This window comes from Copadichromis virginalis, linkage group LG20 (genome assembly GCF_057382275.1).
Source record: "Copadichromis virginalis isolate Kocher_CV1m ecotype Utaka linkage group LG20, C_Virginalis_male_GT1.1, whole genome shotgun sequence".
In the NCBI taxonomy this organism is placed as follows: Eukaryota; Metazoa; Chordata; class Actinopteri; order Cichliformes; family Cichlidae; genus Copadichromis; species Copadichromis virginalis.
Window position 1 is genome coordinate 31500872 of NC_140637.1, and position 6146 is coordinate 31507017.

Sequence of the window (6146 nt, forward strand, 5' to 3'; positions counted from 1 at the left end):
ATTAATCAAAAGTCATATTTATTTGAATAAGCAATTGAAATGTTAAGATTGAACCAAGAATGGTGGACACTGAAATAAGACATGACAGAAATCAAGTGGAGGGATTAATTACAAAGACTTGTAAATCTTGAAGTCTTGCTCTTTTTACAAAGACAGGGACAGATTCCTACTGAGCATGTGCACTGGACTAGCTTGTTCCTGCCTGGTGAAATTAATTGTCCATAGCAGCACCTCCTGCCTAATGATCCTTCGAGGCTTTGATTTTTATGAAAGCTTAATTTAAACTCCAGAACAAAATTCTGAAAAACAGTTTCTCTGTGTGAATGTAAATAACTTTTTAAACTGTGAACAGGCAGGTAGCGTACTGAAAGATAGAAGATGACACCACACCATACAGCACCATTGATAAAACTCTTTATATCAAAACTTTTACATTTGTTTTTAAAAGCACAGATTCTCCCAAAACTCTTTAAACTCACTGTTACAGATAAAGATATTTCTTCACTGAACTTTATTTACATGGTGCAACAGGACTTTCTGACACCAGAACATTCACTGTCCAAACACTTTTGACATTCCTGCTTTCTTCCTGCTTTAAATGAAAATAAAATGTTTACAGCTCAAATGTTTTTCAGGTTTTTGCAGAAGAATATATAACTGCTCTGCAGAGTAGAAAGAGCAAAAAGGAAGGAAATCAGCATTATCTAAACAAAATGATGAACCAAACTGAGATCAGGTCTGTTCCAAACACATCGAGGTAGAAATGTTCTGACATTAAAGCTGCTGAAGAGCACCGAGGATCAACAGAAATCCTGTTTATCTAAGTGCTGCAGGAATTAGTCTATAAACATGGAAAACTCTTTGGTAAGATGCCTGAAATATGCTTTTAAAATTCCACAGATGGTTTAAATACATATATGAACACTGAGCTGCTGCTTTTGAAGCTGAACGAGTCATAAACACGGGATTTTCAAACAAGCATCTTAACAAAAGAAACTCCAGGAGTTTCGTCACAGGAGTTTCAAAAAAGTTTTATGTTTTGGGAAGTTAAAGTCATGCATCCATGCTGTAGTGTGTTTCTGATTTGTTTGCCCCTTTCACTGCTTCAATACTGCTCGGTGACTAGTTGGCACCGATTGTAGGCAAGTCAACATCTTCTACGCAAACTATGACAACTGCAGCAATCTGCTTGCAACCAGAGCAATCACACGAAGGTTTTTAGTGAAGCACAGCAGACGACTGGTTTCACCTAAAAACAAAAAGCAGCTTCCAGCGGCCACTCGCCAACCGGTCGAGGGATAAACATTTGTCCCCAGTGGTTGTGGTGGAGTCACCAACCGGGCTCTAGGTCTGTACGATTTTGAAGTTTCTGATGGAGCTCGTGTAACTTTTCGTCCAGAACATTCTTAAACTGAGCAGCTTTAAACACATTATGTAAAAATATATTTTATACATAAATAGAATTTACAATTTTTAGCTATTTATACAAAAGCTGCATTCAACAGGTTTTATATTAAAGGTGGGGAGATTTATCAGGTAAATAAAATAATATGATATAAGAATGATGGGAGTCCACAGTCCTGGATCCTCTTTGTTGTATTTCATTTCATGATGCTTCAAATGCTCTCACATGGTGAAAGGTCTGATCTGCAGGCAGGCCAGTTCAGCACCACAACTCTTCTGCTATGAAGCCATGATGCTGTTGTAGATCCAGTATGCAGTTCAATATTGTCTTGCTGAAACATGCAAAGACTTCCCTGAAAAAGATGGCAGTATATGTTCCTCTAAAACCTGTATATACTTTTCAGCATTGATGTCCGCAGACAGGAATGTTTACGATTATACATTGAAGGCATCATCAATAAAGCGCTCCTCACAGCCACAAAGCATGCGCAGTCCTGCAAGGAATCAATCATTTAGTAAATTATAATAATAATAATAATGGATTGGATTTATATAGCACTTTTCAAGGCACGCAAAGCGCTTTACAATGCCACTATTCATTCACTCTCGCATTCACACACTGGTGGAGGCTACAGGTGTAGCCACAGCTGCCCTGGGGCAGACTGACAGAAGCGAAGCTGCCATATCGCGCCATCGGCCCCTCTGGCCAACACCAGTAGGCGGTAGGGTAAAGTGTCTTGCCCAAGGACACAACGACCAGGACAGAGAGCCCGGGGATCGAACCGGCGACCTTCCGGTTACAGATGCGCTTCCAATTAGTGATAAAGTCAAGCAGAAAGAGAACTGAGGCAATTGACTGAGTATGCGCTGCAGCCAGGGCCACGGGAACATTTCACTATTAGAAGGGGAAGAAGTTACAGGAGAAAAATCATGAAGCCGAAGATGAAAAGAGGATGACTTCGTCTTGTTGTCGATTCTGAGGTGGGCTCAGTGACTTCAGGCGCTTTCACAGTCACTCGACCTGAAAACATCCAGAGAACATCCTGTGGATTTAATAAGGACAACCTCAAAGAGAAAACTAACGGGAAAGGTGCAGAGACCATAGCAGTCACCAGGGGGCGCCCTTCACTGTAACTTCAACTGCAGCCATCCATCCTGCTCTTTTCTGATTTAAATCAAATTCAGTGGCAGATCTAGAAAGTTTTACATGGAGGCGGGGTCAAAGGAGGGGCAAGAGGTCTAGGCAGGTGGCACATACCTCTGCAGGGAAGTATGAGAAAATGCCCTATATGTAAATGCAGTCAACAAGATATCCACAAAAACCTTTAAAACTATTTATTGTTTCATCATCTCTTCTAAGAAAACAAAGTCAGGGTGATTTTTTACAAGCAAGTAGAAAAACTTTGTTCATTACCTGCAAAACTCACTGGCAAGACATTAACAATCATGCGCAGGTCAAAAGTCTATGAAGGTGGCCCTGTCCTGCCCTGTGCTCGCATCTTATATATCAAAGCAGAATAATCAGAAAATCCTCACTATAGAGGACAGAGATCAGTTATAAATAAGTTATTAAGATAAATAAATAATTAAGACACATTAAAAATAAACTGCTGAAGTAGAATCCATCCATGCATCCATCCTCTTTTGCTTAACCAATTCAGGGTTGCGAGTGAGGATGAGTCAGTAAGTGGACAACTCGGACCAAGGTAGAGTGACCAGGTATCCCTCCTTACGATTTACTGCACAGCGATTTTATCCCCCTCTAGACGCTCTAGTTTCCAAAAATCATCACTGCAAGACAGACCTGTCACGAAAGTCTGGATCTTATTGAATGACTGTGAAGAAAGCAGTAAAGATCATCACGGGCCTCCTGCACTTTAACATGTCGCTGTCTTTTGCTGCATGTACGCAGCAATTCTCCACAGTGGAAACCTACAAATCACAAGCTACTCAGATGTTTGTGGAACATGAGAAACTGCCAAAAATATCCGTGTAGGTTGTGAAAATGAGAAACAGCTACGATGCAGACAAGAAAACTTTTACTGGCTGGTGGAACATGAATGTAAGAAAGGCTTTTCTCACGTGAGCTTCACAGCTGATCGATGCATCCTCACTGAAAGCCAAATGAGACTTGAACCAGACTGAGAGGCTCCTTTCATTACCAAGAAGCTCATTCAAATAAAATATGTGCTTCAAATGCCAAACTCCTGTGTCACACACACTCTTTGTTTTTTACATTTAGTTTTCTGGGATCTCGTCACAATACACACAGCCTGTGTAACCTACCAACTGTGGTGACCTGGTGACCCCTCCCTCTGTCGCCACCTTCAGGACAAACTCAGACTTCATGTCCTGGAGGACCTCTGAGTGTAGCAGTCCACTCTGAGAGAACAAGATGTCAACATCTGCTGCAGCTGTTCACTCCCCAGCCGTTTACTCTGTGTGTGTGTGTGTGTGTGTGTGTGTGTGTGTGTGTGTGTGTGTGTGTGTGCGTGTAACCAGCACTAACGGCTAACGGATGCCTCTGTGAACATCTGTAAAAAAAGTGTGGGTTTGCTGTGGTTTCTGATGTTTCATGACGTTCATCTGTACTGTTATTGCCCGGACCCCTCAGACACACACAAACAGACACACACATTCAAGGTGGTGGAGGGAGGTAAGGCATCTTTGGCCGGCCTCAGACCACCAACCGCCCTCTCTTTATCTCCTTTTTCCTCTCTTAGCCTTTTTTTCTGGCTCCGGAAAACCAGAAGCCTCCTGCGTTGCACAATTTCGGCCCTCAGCAAGCAGCCAGCAGGAGGCTCTGAGTGGGTGGGGGCCAGGGTGGGAGTATGGTGTATTATTGTCTGATAATAGCATATGATGCTCTGTGAGACCTGAGGCCTCTGTTAGCACTGATGACATCTCACTGTGGAGTTTGGGTGATATGTCCCATTAAACCTGCGGGACTTTCGGGGCCTCCGTGACATTCAGTGACCCCTAAAGTATTTGTAACTTTGTGTTCATTTAAATGTAACTTTACATGGAAAGACTGAGATTGTTTCCATCAGTTTACATTCAATAATCAGCAAGTCAAAGCGTGTTTCTAGCAGATTTGATGGAAAATCAAAAAATGAAATCTCTCATTGATGAAGGTGATCAGACACTTTGCTTTGGCGGCTTCCTGTTGGCTTTGCTAATCCAGCGCATGAAGACACACGGAGCAGAAACAACACACTTCAGAGTGAATCAAAAGCAGACGATCGTAAAAAATAAAATAAAATAAAATAAAGTGCAAAGCAAAAACAAAGTCAGCCGTGTTTACACTAAACAGGCTCTCTGCTTGCTCCTGCTGCAGGCGGCGATCTTTACTGTGTCTAATGACTTGGTGTTTTAGTGATTTAACATTTTTGTGGTTGTTGTGCGTTGGTTTTACTGTTTTTATATTGTTCTTTGTGGATGATTGTTTCAGAGTCTGTCTGTTTCCAATAAGGGGCAATAAAATAACTGACCTGAACAGTGACATCAGCACCCAGAGGTCACTCACGGTCATGTTAGAGTTTCTTATGTGATTTAAAAAAGCTCAGGCAGTTAAAAAAGAAGAATGAGTGATTCATTTGGAGATTGAGCTTTTTGGTATTTCGACAAACTGGATTATATTTTTATCACTGATTGATATTATGCACGGATTAATCTGACAAGTATTTTCTGTTTAAGTTCTAACTATGCCATCCACTACATTGCTGTGCCGGCATGAACAAACTGAATAATACTTCAGATTACATTTATTCCATTCATTAATATACAGAAAACATACAAATATAGTACTTTTTAGTTCTGCTTTGTGGATATTATAAATGAAATCCAGATTGAAGGCGAAACAACAATTCTTAAGCGAGCAAAGATCCAGATACAAACAGGCAAAATGAAGAAGAAGAAGAAGAAAGAAGAAAGTGTACTTTATTGATCCCCGTGGGGAAATTCCTCTCTGCATTTAACCCATTCACTCTGTGAAGCAGTGGGCAGCCATTGGGCACCCAGGGAGCAGTGTGTAGGTACGGTACCTTGCACACAGGATATATATATATATATATATATATATATATATATATATATCTCGGTCGTTGTGTCCTTGGGCAAGACACTTCACCCGTTGCCTACTGGTGGTGGTCAGAAGGCCCGGTGGCGCCAGTGTCCGACAGCCTCGCCTCTGTCAGTGCGCCCCAGGGTGGCTGTGGCTACAATGTAGCTTGCCGTGAATCTGTGTGTGAATAGGTGGGTGACTAGATGTGTAAAGCGCTTTGGGGTCCTTAGGGACTAGTAAAGCGCTATACAAATACAGGCCATTTACCATTTATTTGTCAAGAAATGTAGAGGGAACATTATTATTTTCTATTATTACATTAAAGCTGAAAGTCTGCACTTCAAGCACATATTGACTGCTTAATGTAAAATCCCAAAACTCAGAGTTTCCCCACGTAAGGATGAATCAGATATTAATAATTAATCAATAACTGATCAGACTTTATGTTAAACTGAGTTTTTTCAAACCTGTTTTCTGGAACGGGTCCTGGATTTAAAGCCATTTCTAAAACGTTGAGTTTTACGTGTGTGAGGCAGCTGAAACTAAACCCAGGCTGTTAATGTTTATCCATTGGATCACATGAGTGATGAGTTCGTCCTGGTAGCTGTCGATAAATGCTGCTGTCAGAAGGAGGGGGGAGTGGAGGAGTGGGGACCCAAATGTAGGAGGCAAAATAAGA